The sequence below is a fragment of the Chenopodium album genome, chromosome 8 (genome assembly GCF_948465745.1).
Source record: "Chenopodium album chromosome 8, dcCheAlbu1.1, whole genome shotgun sequence".
NCBI lineage: Eukaryota > Viridiplantae > Streptophyta > Magnoliopsida > Caryophyllales > Amaranthaceae > Chenopodium > Chenopodium album.
Genome location: NC_137841.1, coordinates 54,485,256 through 54,502,996, shown reverse-complemented (window position 1 = coordinate 54,502,996; position 17,741 = coordinate 54,485,256). Strand labels below are relative to the sequence as shown.

The window sequence follows — 17,741 nt, the reverse complement described above, 5'->3', positions numbered from 1 at the left end:
TTGTGTTAAAATATGTCAAAACTTTATTTATTTTAAGTTTAGGGAATTATTTTTGTATAAGATCTGTGTTTATAATAGAATTTTTAATTAAAAAAAAAACTAAGGACACACCTAAGAAATGACACATGTTATTGCTGGTGTGTCTTTTAGTATATAGTTATTGACTGCAATTCTAGTAATAACATTGGATTTCCTACACATTTAAACTTTAACACCCAATCGTCATTTTATAAATTTGCTGATGTGTGCCAGACATAATGAAAGACCAAAGAGCTAGTAATGCAATGACAAAAAATGATGGAAACGTTTTGGCATAAATAACTTTTTGCATTTAGCACCTTACTAAGTAATTCTGAATACACAAGGTCGTTCTATTATATAGGTATCTGAAGAAATTCTTAATGGCAGTTTTGAATGTCGTCAAATGACTGTAGTCTGTACATGCACCCACACTGGTCACTGCAGGCTGTGATTCAAAGGAAACCAACGCTGTCAGAAATGTATCCAATTAACGATAGGCAGTTAAAACACAGCATATAGCACAAGCCATCAAAGTTAACAACAACCACGTCTATGTCGAACCAACAATAAACAGGATCTTCCATTTCAAGTGTGTATAGAACACCAACAAGATGATTCTTTCTTGGCCAAGTTTGGTTCATCCACACTTGGCTCAAGGAGGGACTCACAAAGTGCACCCAAAAGGCAGTACTGGTACTTTTCTAAATGACGGTATTCATTCATTTTCTACATTTCTTTGATTCAGAGCCACCTGACAACTAACAAATACATTGCACAAGGAGAAGCAAGTCTGTTATGTGTCACACATAACTACATATTTCAAAACTAATGAAAGACAAACACAGGAAAATAATAGACCCCTATCTCACACAAAGGCCTCTCATTCACAACCATCAAAAGTAATGTTCAAGTAAAAAAAAAAAATAGGATTTCAAAAATAAAATACAGGCTGAATTTTCATTACCTCAAAAGCTTTGTGATTCAATAGTTCTTTCTTCAATTATAATCTGTTTAACGAAGTTACTCCGTACAACGGACAAGAAGAATCTTCCCTAGTTAGTGTACTGCTAGTCTGCTACAATGTACTCAAACTTTCAAGGAATCCTGCTGGTTCTTCTCCTTCTCTGATAATCTGAAACATGTCAACTTCATAGATTAAAATAATTAAAATCAATGTCACACAAGTAAAAATAAAGCAATTAATCTATCCTGTCATATTTACAGTTTCCTCTTTGATTCATTTGGGTGTGGCAATTTTACAATATATAGTTTATTCACAATGAACTATTTCCCCTTAATTCAATCTACCTTATAATCTTTGTATGTTTGTGCAAACTAATTAGAAGTGGGTACAAGAATGATAAGTGACAGCGGAAGACCATTTCCATTGGTGAGCTCTTGCAGGGGTTTCAATATAACTTTTTATGCCACCTTATTCGGGCCTTTGTGTGTTAGAGATGCATTCTCGTTTTATCAGCTCTAAATTATTAACTTTAACTTGACTTTTTCTGTATTCACTTTCAAAAGGAGTAGCCTGGAAAAAACAAATATGGCACCAATAAAGCAACATCATCACCTCATATAAGTAAGTGTTCTAAGGTTGTCAAAACAGAAGCAAAAGGGACCTCCCTCAACAGAAAAATCTGGCTCAAGAAAGGTCGAGACACATGTGAAACCCACATCAAAATCATGCTCTAGCATTCCCATGGATTCGAACTTTAGGAAATAAATAAATAAATTCAATGTACAAATTATTACAAGTTATAAATGACATAAATTTTAATATAAAAAACTGGTTGCCTAAGGCAATTTTTGGTTGGGAGGAACCGGGAGGAAAAGATAAATAAGGACAAATATAGAATCCTTTGTTTGGTTCTAAAAATTTAATGGGATATGATAGCAAATGAAGGGAAATGGAAGCAAAACTCCCTTAACAAAATCTTCCCTTTCCAATTCTCCCAAAATGAGAGGAATTGGTAGGAAAGAAAGAAATTAAATATATCAAGCTAAAAATTCATTTTTCCTTCCTTCACCATTAGAGCACTCTCACCAATGGGGAGAAAAATGCCCATGGGTGTTTTTTGGGTTTTAATAAAAAAAAATAACTCCCCATCAATGGTCAAAATGAGAAATGCCCATGGGCAAATCAGTTTTTTATCAAAGTTTGGGCAAAATTAAAAAACTGACCAAGAAGAAGTGGGCCCCACGTGCAAGCTGCAACAATAATTTTTTTTTGCTAAGCACACCTCAAAACGCAGCGTTTTGAGGAAGCTTACGCTTTGCTTCACCTCAAAACGCTGTGTTTTGAGGGTTCGAAAAGCAAAAAAAAATTATAAAGGCAGCCCTGACAGGCGCGTCAGCACGCCCAATCAGGCGCTGCCACGCGTCCTGTCAGGTTATTTGGACCAATCACGTAATTTCTGATAATTGCAACGGTAATAATTTTGTAACGGGTATTTTGTGCTTATAAAATAAAAAAAAAAAAAAAAAAAAAATATACCAACGGCTAGAAAAAAAAATTCTCTACAAATAGAGACCCATTTTGCCTATATTTTCATATTTTCAAAATTCACATAAATTTATTGTATTTACATTTTCTCTTAATTTCTCCCTCATAATTAGTCATCCTTTTAATATTAGTATTATTATTATTATTATTATTATTATTATTAAAATAAATATTATTATTATTATTACAATAAATATTATTATTATTATTATTATTGGAAGTATAATTATTATTGTTATTATTTTAGCTTATTAATATTATTATTCTTGTTCGTTATTATTGTTGTTATTACTATTATTATTATTATTATTATTATTATTATTATTATTTTTATAATAGTTATTATTATTATTGTTATTATTGTGTTAGTTTTTGAAATTAATCCAAAAAAAAAAAAAATAATATGGATCCCAATAACCCCTTTTACTCAATACTTTCTCAAAATTGTAATGATTTTGATGAGAATTTCATGAATCAACCTCAATTCCAACTTTTCCTACAAAGATTGAGCAACACCTCTCTGCAAAATCCTCCACAACAACAAATACCTCCACAACTTGAAATACCTCCACAAATTCCAACTGAAAACACTGATTATGAACAATCACCTCCTGTCTACCAAGGAAGTAACTCTCAGTACGATGATAGCCAAGAAGAAAATGTGCCTGAGACACCTCAATACCCTCCGTCGACTCAAAGAATGCGGGTGGGTTCCAACCAACAACTCGCTAAAGCTAGTCGTATTTGGTCAGTCGCAGAAGATGAAGCTCTTATTGGGCTATATTTAAAATACAGTGGAAATGCGATAGTGGGTACGGGCATGAAAGCAGCTGAACTTTGGCGACAAATATCTGCGGCGTACGACATGGTTCAAGCTAAGAAGCCAGAAATACTACCACCCAGAAATGCGAAGAGTTTGGAGAACCGTTGGAGAAGGATGGCGGCAGATGTACTGTTATGGACAAGTTGTTATGATGAAGCGGGTCCGTTAACTGGAAGTGGATTCAACGAAGTTGATCGAATTCAAAAGGCCTCGAAGTTGTTCCATATATCAGCCAAACCACCACACAATTTTGTTTTTCCCCACGCTTGGGAAATGATAAAGAATGACCCAAAGTGGAGGCCGAAACTCAGATGGGCATTGTCACTAAAGGAACGACAGGATTGTCAACTGCGTCTGGAAGGGGACACCGAGGATAGCAGTGGAAGTGGAAAGAGATCGAGAACTGACAGTGAAGCTGAAGGAGATATTCCCGTTGGTGGGTTTTCATCAGGAGGTATACCCAGACCCGACGGGGTAAAAAAAGCAAAGGCTAAGCGTAAGGGAAAAGCTATTGCTCATGATAGTGCAATTTTAAGTATTGGTGAACAGATACAGGCTTGTACTGAAGTAAGAAGCTTTGAGGCAAATTTACGGCAGCAAAGGTTGGAGCTTGAAAGGGAAAAAGGAAAAGAGGAAAAACAAACAGGTCGAATTACAAGAGAAGAAGATGAAATTTGATATGTTGCAAGCAATTATGTCCAAAACGACGCCACTTACACCAACTGAAGAAGCGTGGAAGGAGGAACTAATTCAAGAAGTGTATGGTGGAAAGTAGAGTAGTTTATTATGCATTATGATTTCAAGTATTCCCTTTATTTTATGTTGCAATGAATTAATTTTTATTATTAATTATGTTCCAAAAATTTATCAAATTATATTACATTTTCATATATTTTGTTCATTTATGAGTGAAGTCCAATTGTAGTTTTTGTTTTATACAACCATTGAGTAGTCAAGTCCAATTGTAGTTTTTGTTTTATACAACCATTGAGTAGTCAAGTCCAATTGCAGTTTTTGTTTTATACAACCATTGAGTAGTCAGTTCACACTCAGTTGAAGGACATGCACTGATAACATTTCCTATTTAAAGGTGTGAAATCCATAAATTGATCCACAACACCAAAACATTCAAAAACCAAACACAAAAAATGTTTTCCATAAGCTCAACCTCAAGCTCAAATTCTTCTGATTCAGATCAATATGCGGAATTTGATAATCTAGTTGACGAATTTGTCACAAATCACTTACCTAACATAATGCTTCCTCAACCACCTCCATCCGAGACCGAAATTGTAAATGAAGATGAAACAGTCCCGCAGCATAGGGGAGATAGAGAAAGGGAGAAAGGGCATTTGCAATTGTACAATGATTACTTTGCAATAAATCCTGTGTATTCCGAAAATCAGTTTCGTCGTCGATTTCGAATGCACAAACCTTTATTCTGTCGGATTATGAATAAAGTGGTTGAGGGCGATCCGTTCTTCCAGCAGCGTAGGAATGCAGCTGGTAGGCTTGGCTTATCACCTCTGTAGAAATGCACCGCTGCAATAAGAATGTTAGCGTACGGTGTTGCTCCGGATGCCGTAGATGAATACATACGCATGGGTCAAACAACATCTAGAAAATCAATGCAACATTTTACTCAAGGGGTGATCAAGCATTTTGAGGCCGAGTACTTAAGAAGTCCAACAGATGAAAATTTAAGGAGAATCCTTCACCAAAATGAAATGCGTGGATTCCCGGGCATGATCGGTAGCATCGACTGCATGCACTGGGAGTGGAAGAACTGTCCTATGGCTTGGAAAGCACAATACGCAGGTCGTAGCAAGAATGCAACCCTTATCCTCGAAGCTGTTGCGGATCAAGATTTATGGATTTGGCATGCATTTTTTGGAATACCCGGCTCTTGTAATGATCTGAACGTCCTATACCGCTCTCCGGTGTTTGACGATGTTTTGAAAGGTCGGGCACCACCAATTAGTTTTATGGTAAACGGCCATGAGTACAACATGGGATACTACTTAACAGATGGTATATATCCGAACTGGGCAACATTTATACAAGGTATCACATATCCTCAACTCCAAAAGGACAAGTTATTTGCAGATAAACAAGCTGCAGCTCGGAAAGACGTTGAACGTGCGTTTGGAGTTCTACAGGCTAGGTTTGCCATATTACGACAACCTTCACTTGCTTTCGACGAAGACATTTTGAGCGACATAATGAAAGCTTGTATCATTATGCACAACATGATTGTCGAGGATGAACGACACAATTACACTCGTGCCGAAGTTTTGAGAAGGTATTACGAAGAAGATCGCCCTCAGCTTCATAGAGCAAGGTCCGGTCCGAGTACAAGTGCCACAGTGAATAACAACGAGCCTTTCGAATTTGACGTTGGCCGACCACCAAACGTTGATTTTGACGCGTATATTCAAAGAAGAATTACCCTGCGTGATAGCCAAAACCATTTTTCTTTGAAAGATGATTTAGTTGAGCATATTTGGCAAAAATACGGTCGTAATGAATAAATAGTTTTGTAATCGTTAATTTATTTGGTTTGTATGATTGGTGTACGATCATTATGTTCCAATGTTGTAATCGTTAATGTTGTACTAATGAAAAATGAAATTTCACATAAAATAATGACACAAATAATTAATATTGTACTCATAAATAATTTAATCAATAAAAAAATTTAGTTAAGAATAAATATTATTATTTTATTAAAAAATACATTTTGCAAAAATTAATATTAAAAATAATTAATATTGTACTATTCATAAATAATTTAATCAATACAAAATTTTGTTAACAATAAAATTAAGAAATACTAAATTACAAATTTAATGATGTGTAGGAGAGATAAATATTGGTAGGGTATAGGGTTAAAAATAGGAGAGAGAATGGTGGGGATTATAATTTATGACCATTGGTGTAGAATAAAAATGACCAAGAAAATGCCCATGGGGAGGAGGAGTGAGAAAGTGGTTAGAGAGAGATTGGGCAACCAAAAAAATGCCCACTAGTGGCAATGCTCTTACACCAAATAATAGATTCCACAACTTTACCTTTCTTTACTACTATCAAACCAAACATTGAATGATATGTTTTTTTCCTTTCCTTTCTTTTCCTTTCCTTGCTTTTCCCTTCCTTTACTAATATTGAACCAAACAAAGCTTAAATGTTCTTCTTTGAGTCTTTGGTTCTGATCAGTTCTACACATTTTCAGATTATGATAAAGTAATTAGAGCTTATAGCACTGGTTAGTTGCTTGCTCATGTAAAAGACAACAACATTTTCAGATATATCCAGAAAACATTTCACTTTGGATTCAATTTCTACATCAGCCAGTTATAGTACTATTACTATACTCCGCCCACCCAACCAAAAAAAAAAACGCATGAAAGATGGGGAAAGTAGTTTGACATGTCTATTTTCCAAAAATATGTATCAAATGTGTCGATAACCAAATCAAACAACTCTAGCAAGGATAATGAGTTTTTCAATAATCTCAAGGTAAACAATTCATAAAATTGCATCATACCTCATTATATTCAATCTTAAATTCACACACATGCTAAAGGGAACCCAACACTACACCATGAGATTTTCCCCCACATTGGGGTGCACAATGAGAAATCATCTCAACAAGAGTAGCAAAAAGGGGTCAATATGTACTTACTCCGGAGTTTTTTTTTTTTTTTTTAGAAAATACATAATTGCACCATTTGGGTTGGGCACAAAGTTTAAGAAAGGAATGAAATAATTTAAATGCCCATGTGACTACAAACAAAGGAGAGAGAGAGAGTAAAAGTGAGGTAACAAGGGTAAATATCAAATGTAAATAAGGGTAAAATAGGTATTTGTATTTGGTGTGTGAACACAAACAAAAAGTGTATGAAAGTTACCCATTATATAAATGGTGCAATTAACATGCAACTTCCTTAAAGGAAAATGGTGCAATTGAAAAAAAAACAAAGGAAGTACTATTAAGTTATATAATAATCAACGCACTGCTAAAAATTTGTAATCATGTTTACAGACATCTCATGGTAAATACTTACAGAAAAATAACATTCTGGTGATAAAGAGACATATCCTCCATTATTTTTTGCTTGATGCAATTTGAGAAAGAGATTAGAGAAGATAAATGAATAATACTAATAAATAAAATGGGGTTTAATTGTATTACTTTATTTTTATATAACTCATGTTTATCTCTCTAATATCCTGCTCAAATTGTGTGCCAAGGAGCTATTATTAGTCAAGCAAAAAGAATGGAGGAAGTATATAATTTGTTGTAAACTCTATGCTAAATGGATTGTCTGGAAACTGTCACATTTTTTGGGAATTACATAGCAATGCCTAGCAAGTCATATGGCAATTACCAAGCTTGAAGACGGAAATAACAAGTGAAACACATGAAACGACACATCAGTAAATTCCACAGAAAGGCTAGGCCAACCAAGAAAACTAAACATGTTTTCATGGTCAATTATTGACGATCCCAGAACTAAGAAATAGAATAAGTTAAAGCACGGGTTTGAGAACCTAACAGTGTATTAGACACTTCTGATTATAGTAATGATCATGAAGTTGCAGAAGCACCAGTTCTCTGATGTCGCACATTGGAGACTTAAATTGACATACAGAAATTTAATCCATTTTACCATGGCAGTTCTAATTTATTTATTTATTTTTTTTTAACCTATTAATATTATAATTGAAGATATACTTTCCCACATCTTATCTTAGTACTTACGAAGAAAATAACTAACTACATGTAGCGAGTAAATTTTACTAGTAGTGAATTTAAACATATTTTAATAAACAATGTAAGTAGTGAATTGGCCTATATAAACTATACGTACCATTATAATACTCTTTAGCATGCTTTCATAATAAATAAACCCTCTATATGCATGATTTAAAACAGAAATTGTGTGTTTATCAAGGATTAAGTAAGTTTTGACCCCCTTCAAAAAAAAAAAAGTAAGTTTTGACCAATTGACCTCTGCCCTCTGCTCCAATTGACCTATTACATTGTGTGAAATTGAAGGGAAGAAATATGATTGCTAAGTGAATCTCACAGTAACAAATCAGTAGCTCTTATCATCATTGAAATACAATAAATAATACTTCGTACTTCGTTAAAAAAAAAAAAGAAAAGAAAAAAAAGGAACTTGTCCTTCATTGGTAATCAAGGGCAGGAAAAAAGAAAAAAAAAAGCATCGGGGCCAAAATAGTGGATGCTACCAAAAAGGAATTGTTAATGCCATACATAAAGGAAAGCACTCACATATAGCAGGGATAAATAGAGCTTTTGCACATTATCATTCCCATGAGTATATATTCATAGACCTACGGATCAATACAGTAGTGGAGTACCTTTTAAGCCTCGAAGGTGATCCCAATTTGTTAAAAAGGTTGACTAACATTAAGTTGCATCACCATTAATTAAAAAGGTGGACTAAATTTAGAACTTTTAATAGGCATAGAAGTTTCCTATAATTTGTAAGCTTTTAATATTTTATGGACAAAGCAACAAAATAAATTTAAATTGTATATAAGAATAAGCCAACTTTTATATTGCATCGCTAGTTAGCTTCTAGTTCACCACTGCTAAGAGTGCTAACATCCCAGTTAGTTTCTAATCTACCGCTGCTAACATCTCAAAAAAAAAAGTACAGATATGGAATTGGTCTAATCCTTTTTTTCTATGGCAGAAATTAATAGAAGAAAAAATAAAATTATAGATCAACTGTACCGATAAGCTACTATTTATTTCTAACTTCAATCTAACTGCAAACAACAGATTTCAAGTGAAGAAAGGATGAAATCTTAAATTTCAGAGAATCAGCTATTTACATGTAGACTCTACTCTAGGTTACTGTGATATTTGCAACTATTAGATACTTATATTGATTAGGAATCCATAAATTGCATAGCCAAGAACAGAAAGTATGCGCACGGGAAACATACCTTAATGTTGGTGGTTTCGGGAAGACCCATGCGAGATAGAACATCAGAACCAGCTTACTCCAAGTCAGTTAAATCTACACCACCTACTTTCCTATGTGCATGAACTTGACTTTGACCAAATTTGGAAGACATGCCAACCCAAAGATAGATATTTGAATCATTGATGGGGCATGAAACTCTCTCCGGAGCAATGACAATAAACGCTGAACTAGAATCAAGTTCACATATTTCTGAAACTGATACTTTCTCTAGATCTGGTAAGCGGTAAAAAGAAGGCAGCTTGATATCACACTTTGTGGAAACCACCGCCACAACTTCTGCAGTAGCACATGAGGTAGAGTTTTCTCTAATGTTATTACAAACACTTACTAAAGCAAATTCCTTTACATGTGAGCTACTCTGGCTTGCTACTTTATCAGAATCAAGATCTTTTTCAAAAGACTTGTTCTTGCTAGCTGCAATCATTCCTCCTTTATCCAGCTCAAATGATATGCAGGTATTATCATTTACGCTATCATCTTGTTTGTTGGCAAAAAACTCTTGGGGAGATTCTTGCATCCTTCCATCACCAACTACATTTGGCAAAGTCAGGCACCTGGTTAAGCTACCCCTACGCTCTGCAATTGACAGAGGTGACCTTCTGGAAGGTAAGTTAGGGGACCTTAAAGGATTTTAACCAAAGTTAACCTCAATATAGCCTGGATGGTTAGATACATTTGTAGAAGTTTTAGAAGAGAGGAGAGACATGTTAGAAAATGCTGACATAGCTGATGATAGTGATAAGGGTGACTCTAAAGGAGACTCAGAGTAACACTTTGAGTTATTACTTGAATCAGAGGAGATAGATTCTGGAGATAGATAAGGTGATGATGAGAAAGATGATAAAGATGGTGATGACAAGGAGGAAGGAGATGAGGACATCGAGGGCACCAATGTAGCATCAGACTTACGTGAGTTACTGGAAACAATGCTTTCACCATAACTATTGAGCTTAGAATCGGAATGAAGTTTATTGAGAACCAGTTTTGGAGCTAAGACAAAATCCTTCATATGTCCTGAGGAAAACTTGCGTCTCAACACACTCCAGCTATTCTCTCGTGCAGGCAGATGTGTTTCATATTCAGTCTCTGATGATGTGACGGGTGGCACAAACCCCCCTTTAATTGCCTTTTGAAAGATCTCAAAATCCACATCATAAGAAGCTACTTTCCTCTCACCAGGCTGAATTTTAGCCTCTCCATGCTTTACTTCACTAGCAGATTTGTCCATCCCAAAATCAGAGAAGATATCCCAAAAAAAGGATGGCTCCTCACCTTCCTTAATTACAAGGACAGGCACCTGCACCCTTTCATACCGCAAAATTTGAGTCACGGCACCTTTTGCCTCCCTCTCCATTATAACTTCACAATTCTTGCCCAGCCAAACATAAATTGCAGAAGACACTTGTACAATAAAGGCACCTCGGGAATCAAGGGCTGAAGGAGACAGATCGTTTAACATTTTTGGAACAAGATGTAAAGGGTCATATGGAGAATGGGGAGCAATCCTGTATACTCTTAATAATGAACTTGGACTGAGAGGAAAAGCATGGACTCTTTTCTGGCATTGCAGCAGTTGGCAAGCAAACCCCATATTTGGATCAACAATACCCCTAGCTTCTTTCACATACTGAAATGCATCATCAAAGCTCTGCCCCTCCCTCCACATAAGATATGCAATCACTAGTGAAGTAGATCGAGATACACCTTGACAACAATGAACGAAGACCTTCCCTTTCTGCTCCCGGACATCTTCAAAATAATCAAAGACATCATAGAGTATGCTAGTAATATCTTCTGAAGGACTATCCTGAAGCCACAGTGTTCTGTAAACAAAGTCAGCTTTAAAATACTCGGGGCAAACAAAACCCACACAGTTGAGCACATGGGTAATTTCATTCTTTTTCAAAATATTCCTATCCTTAGCAACAGCATCGCCTCCAAGATAAATGTGATCTTCCACCTTAGAACATTCTTTGTCAAAGAATGCAATCTTGTCTTTCTTAACATAACCCCCGTTCCTCTCCGAATTCGTCTGAATAGCAGACATATCAAGCTTCAACCTTTCTGAACCTTTATTCACATCCCTACCACTGGGAGTGGGTGGTCCAGGCCACTCTCCTATATCATCTGAGCCAGCCTTTGGCCACTCATCCAAGCTCCTCCGAGCAATGGCGAGTGGCTGCAGTGGGGGCAAACACGATCTAGCTTTACAATTTTGTTGGGAACGAGGAGTTAACGGAGCAGGGAACCTTCGTGCTTGTATACCGTTACTCCCAGAGTTCCCATTTGGATCTACATTATCATTATCATCAATTTCGGGGTTATGGCCAGCGGTTCTAGATGCTGACCATGAAGCCGACCTCCAAAATTTTTTGGGGGCATTATTGCAAACTTGATACTGACCCCATGAACTACCTTCATCCTCTTTACCTACCATGCCCACTTCCCTCCACAATTTATTAACCCAAATTCAACAATTCCCAATATTTATATACTTCTCCTAAGCCTAATTGAAAATCTGACAACTAATTATCTAAAAATTGTAATATCAAACCCAAATCAGCTCAAACAAGTTGTACATACCTTTGAGAACCTGCAAAAACCCACTCATTCTAGTGAACAAAAAAACAAAAATTGAAATACCCATCTAACAAAACTGAAAAAACAAAACAAACCCACAAAAATTAAGCACTAAACCAGAAAATCTACGAATTGAAAACCAAGAAAAGACAACAAATCATAGCAACAAATACATTTCTAGGGTTTCCCAAAAAAATCAAAAAAAAGAGAGTGTGAGTTCGAGTACAGTAACAGATTTAGAACTTACAGCGATGAAGAACGAAAGAATCCATGAAAAGGAGAAGAATAGTGCAGAGTGCGTGATAGTATACTTGGGTTCACGAGAGAAAGAGGAGAGAGAGAAGAAGAAGAACAACAACGAAAGTGAAGAGAGTACAAGTCTTTTTCAAAGAGGGGAGGCTGTGTATTATTATAAACTTATTTAATTGCTAGTTTTGTGATGCTTCATAGTTCAACAATCAACACTCGTACTTAATACTTATTACTCACTTTTTTTTTTCAATTCAACGAGTCTTGTGATGGGTCCCTATGTTTTTTCTTTTTGAAATAATAAAGTTTTATGGGATATTAAATTATTAATCATACTATCCTTCTATCTTATTAGGATGAGTAAAGCTCCCTCCGTTGTTAGAGTCTGTTCTATATTTAGCTTAATTTCAATTCAGTTTCCAATTTTTTCTCTCATAAACAATTCAGTTCAGCTCAGTTCATTTTATTTTAGCTAAATTCGGTTCAGCTCAATAAATCAGAATATGCTCTTAAATAAAGTTTATTTGTCAAATTTAACCGAATTATGAAATGGGAGAATAAATTACATCAATTTTAACACCCCCAAAATTTGAACTCTTTTTATAATAACTAAAATCATATTTTTATTGAAAATCATCATTCAAACCCTAGAAGTGTTACTAAGAGGCACAGGAAAGTTCGATAAAAACAAACATTGAACTATTATACCATAACTAGGTGGTCTAATACAAGTATAACTTATTACAACCCAAACTTAGTATAAAACTTAAACCAAAAGTATATTAAATGACGATAAAAACAAATAGTCTTATTCTATGATACGTCCTTACTTGAACCTACCCGTCTTACCAACCTGCAAAAGTAATTACGTTGTATAAATAATTACGACTCCATCCCGTAAAATAAATAATTAATTTGAAACAATTTTTTGTATGTGAAATAATAAAATAAATTAATACTGCCTCCGTTTTTTATTAGTTGACACGTTTTGAATTTAGCACTATTCACACACCTCTCTTTGACCATGCTTTGTGATTTATATGTAAGGAAAAATATAGTCAAGAGGGATCTTCTTACATTCGTCACAATGTATATTTTTATAATATCAACTTTTTATGATTTTAGTTTATCGGTAATGTAAGGAATATTCCAAACATCCCACACTTGAGCCCCAATGTGATCATACAATTAAGCATGGTGGCGTCCAAAGGGAAGAAAGCTAGAATAAAAGAGTCGCCAACATGTTTTAGGTACAAACTCCGTAGTGATCTAGAACCAGGACTGGATATTCGGGGATGAAGGTACAAATCCAACCTAAAAAAGATTGAACCTGCCCTAAAAATAGGCCTCTACTTTGTTCTTCTCATATCCATGTGCGTTTTCTGACTAACATGCAATTAATAGGTTAACCCTAAACCTGTTTAATCTATGTTGGTTGAGCATTAATGCACAAACAAATCTATTATTGGCGATCACTTGAATTATAATCATATTAGCCTAAACAAGATTATTAATAATCTTATTAAGCGTGATTACAAGTACAAATTCGCTTTAAACATGCATAAAAGGCGTGATCAAGCAATAACAATAATAATATATATCAAGCAACATAACAAATAATCATCATCATCATAATAATAACAATAAAGCATAAGAATAATAGCAAAATCCTAGACATGATACTAACAAGATTAATAACAAACCTAGCATGTCACTAAACATTAAAGATCAAAGTTTTATCCCTAATATGACTAACATGATATTAGAAAGAATAAGAAGCATCATAGAAACATACATGATATTAGAAATCTTAGTTATTACCCTAAACATGATACTAGGAATCATAAAGAAATCCTTACATGATACTAGAAATTACATTAATACAAACATGATTTCTATATCAAAATAATAACAATTAAATTACTTACTTGAATGCCTCGTATCTCTTTCTAATAACAAAATACACGCGTTAGTAACTTCAAGGAAAATAATAAATAAACAATTAAATAATTGAAATAAAGATTTGGGACCAAACTCTCAGAAATTATCAACCTTTCACGTCTAGGGCGAAGACAACGTCGAATTTGGCTAGGTGTGTCTAGAACTAATGTATATGGAATTTTGTGAGAAGGAAGGTTTAAAAAAAAGAATAGAGAGAGAGAAAGATTCTAGCTTTTAGAGAGAGAATAGAGAGATGATGGTTGTAAATGATGATTGTGAATGATGAAAACGGGGAGATACGACCTCTATATATAGAAAAAATAGTCCGAAAACGATCGAAAATACTTCAAATTCTATACGGAATAAAACTGGCATCAGACATTAGCGCCCGACGATCTGTCGTCTGGCAACAAACTCTGTCGTTTGGCGCTAATTAAAAGATAAGACGCGCTTTGTACGCGAAATCCTCTTCTTAATATGATTAAGCAGCAAATTCCGTGTTTATCAAATTAAAATCAGGTTTGTGATAAATCACTTATTTTATTCAAAACAAAACTCTTTAAAATATAATTATTAATCCTAATCCTATTAGAATTTAAAAGAACCTTCTAGATTATTCTAAAAGATTAAAATCAATCCTAATAACTTTAGGAATAATAATTAATAGGCCCTCCTCTAGATCATTGGGCCACATATAAAATTCATTTTGGGCCAAATTTAATTTAATCCATAACTTCCTCATTATTCATCGGAATTGGGCTTATAATATATCGTTGGAAAGCTCTTTTCGAGCCCAATCCAACTACACTATTATTGGACCCTTATCATGGACCAAACTAAATTGGACTGGCTATTTTCATAAATAGAGTGTAAGAAGAAATATTTTCAAAAACAGAAAGAGAGATATTTTAATAAAAACATCCACATCACTAGACCTTTCACACTTTAACTCCGTTCGATAATCAAATGACGTGAAAGGTATTCATCACTGGGTTTGGTTTTGGGGAGACACATTTGGGTGTCTACAAAAGCCCTCACTTTGACTGAGTTTAGAGAAACGCAAGTTTCGAAAACAAAAGTCAAAGTAGCGATAGGGACGGAGAATGATTCATAACGTTCTGCAGTCCTAAATCATTCTTGTAACGCCGATACCTGCAAACTAGCGTTATTTAAAAGATAAAAGAGTTAAGAAACGCGTATCTTACATCGTCGAGCACACGTTTCTTGAGTAACCGATTTGTTGCTGCATTATTGTTGGTGTGACGACCTCACAGTGCCTTATGAATGCCATCTGAAGGTAACAGTGCCTCGCTATCTTCATTTTCTTGTGACAATCCTCCACAGTAACATCGTCGAAGGTGACTGTGCCTCGCCACCTTCAAGGGTTGTGGCAAGTGCCTCGCCACGACTGTGCCTCGTCGCTATAGACAATCTCCTCTTTACCTTGGGACATTGTCGAAGGTGACTGTGCCTCGACATCTTCAGGGGTTGTGGCAGTGCCTCGCCGCTATGGACAATTTCCTCTCTACCTTGGGACATCGTCAAAGACCGCTGCTTGTAGTTATCTTCAGTTTTATAGTGATAATCTTCCGAGGAAAATTATCGAAGACCATCGCTTGTTGATCCTCAGTGCTTTACTTCGCTATTTGCTTGTTGTATTGATGCCTTGGGGGTGACAACAATCCTCTCTTCTTTAGGAATAGTTGCCAACACAACTCTTGAATGATGTACGACAATCCAATTTAGGAAAGTTGCCAATGCTTCGTAACAATCCATCCTAGGAAATGTTGCCACGATGAAGCGACAATCCATATCTCGAAAATTTTGCCAAAATCCAAATTTGGGAAAAGTTGCCAATGCTTCGTAACAATCTGTCATAAGAGTTTTGCTACGATCGACAATCCACGTCTTGGAATATAACTCTTGAAAGCAATCCACCTTGAAAATTTGCCAATATTATGCGACAATCCTTTTGGGAAAATATTGCCACAATTGACAATCCACGTTTTGGAACATTTGCAAAAAAGAGTCGATCGACAATCCGTCTCGGGAAAATTTGCCACTACCGAAATGAATGACAATCCTCGTTGGGGGAACCTTTGCCAAAATGTTAAGATGAATAGAGACCTACGACAATCCTTTGGAAAATTTTGCCATAGGGAACTGGGTGTATGACAATCCAATCTCGTACATATTGTCAATGATTTGATGAATGTATGACAATCCGAACTTGGAAAAATTTGCCAAACTGAGAATAAGCGCGACAATTCATCCTTGGAAACATTGCCAGTTTGAGATGACAATTCAATTTTGGAAGATTTGTCGTTGAAGAATGATGTGTTTCTTTGTGAACCATTACTTCGGTGCTTGCGATGAGCCAATACTTAGGTGCTTTAAGCTAAGTGAGACGATCATTTGTCAGGTCGATCACTTACTGCGATTGTAATCGAGCTGACTACTTAATCATGTCAAATTGCTTATAGGGGCTAACTGGCGTACCAAGGAACCCGAAATTGTTGTATAAGGTCCGTATAGTCATTTATGGGGGCCACGCTTCTTATCGCCTGGTAGAGGAATAATCGGTCGTTGGACAATCACCCTAAAACCAAACAATATTTCTACCTAAACCAACCTAAAACAAGTCTAGGGTAAGCAAAGGATCGTATCCACAGGGAATGGATAAAGAACACCAAGAATATGAAACGGTTGTAAGCTAATTCGGTCACAAATTTGGATTTTGATTGGTTAACTACTATATAAAGGAACGCTAGGGGAAATGGGATTCAACACCAACCAAAACCAAGGAATCAATAACAAGGATAAATCATGAGCACACATGGAAGATAGAATAGGAACTTAACATTGTCTTCTTTCAAAGTCACAACATAAGTACTCCTTAGATTAAGCACTAACATGACAAGGACTAAGTCTCAAGGATAGGAAGTGGGTTTCTAGCTCGAGTTTTGACAGGGTAAAGTCGTATCCCCTAATCAAAAGTAAATACCTAAGTCCTCTAACTAAAGTAGATAGGGAAGTAGGGTCGATCTCCACAGGGAAACAAGTCTTTCTATTCCTAATTAACTAAAATAATCTAGATTATGAAGTAACCAATATTTATATTTGAATAAGAAAATAAACTACGAAGATTGAGAATAGGGAGAAAACAATATATAAAAGGATCTAGGGCATAGCTTCACCAATAAATAATATTCCAGGGTTGAATATATTAATCATTCATCAATGCATAATTAATCAGATTATAAAGGGCTTTCGCTACGTATTATAATCACACAATTAATTTACCAGTATTAAATCTCATCTTTCGAATCTCGACCTAACAATTTATAAATTAACCTGCCTATTGAAACTAGACCTAAACATCAATTCTCATCTGTCGAATCTCGAATCAATATTGTCACACTCATGCATAAAGGATCAGGCCTAATCTAGTCACAGAGCATTAAATCAATCAATAGGAAATTAATCTAGCATTGATAATCAACAACAATAAATTACCCCTTCATATTATTTATGGATCCCCATAAACCCTAGAATGAAAACTACTCGCACATAATAGAAGTTAAACTAATCA

The 17,741-nt window shown here is 35.3% G+C and overlaps 1 pseudogene across 1 annotated transcript; it reads right to left on the bottom strand.

The window, feature by feature from the left end:
* Window positions 1-306: 306 nt before the first annotated feature.
* LOC145641866 (protein-tyrosine-phosphatase MKP1 pseudogene) lies at window positions 307-12,409 on the bottom strand (annotated as a pseudogene). Its single transcript, XR_014115570.1, has 4 exons — window positions 12,207-12,409; window positions 9,339-11,972; window positions 986-1,167; window positions 307-466 (listed from the first exon to the last, which is right to left on the bottom strand). The product of XR_014115570.1 is annotated as a protein-tyrosine-phosphatase MKP1 pseudogene (transcript).
* Between the last annotated feature and the right edge of the window lie 5,332 nt (window positions 12,410-17,741).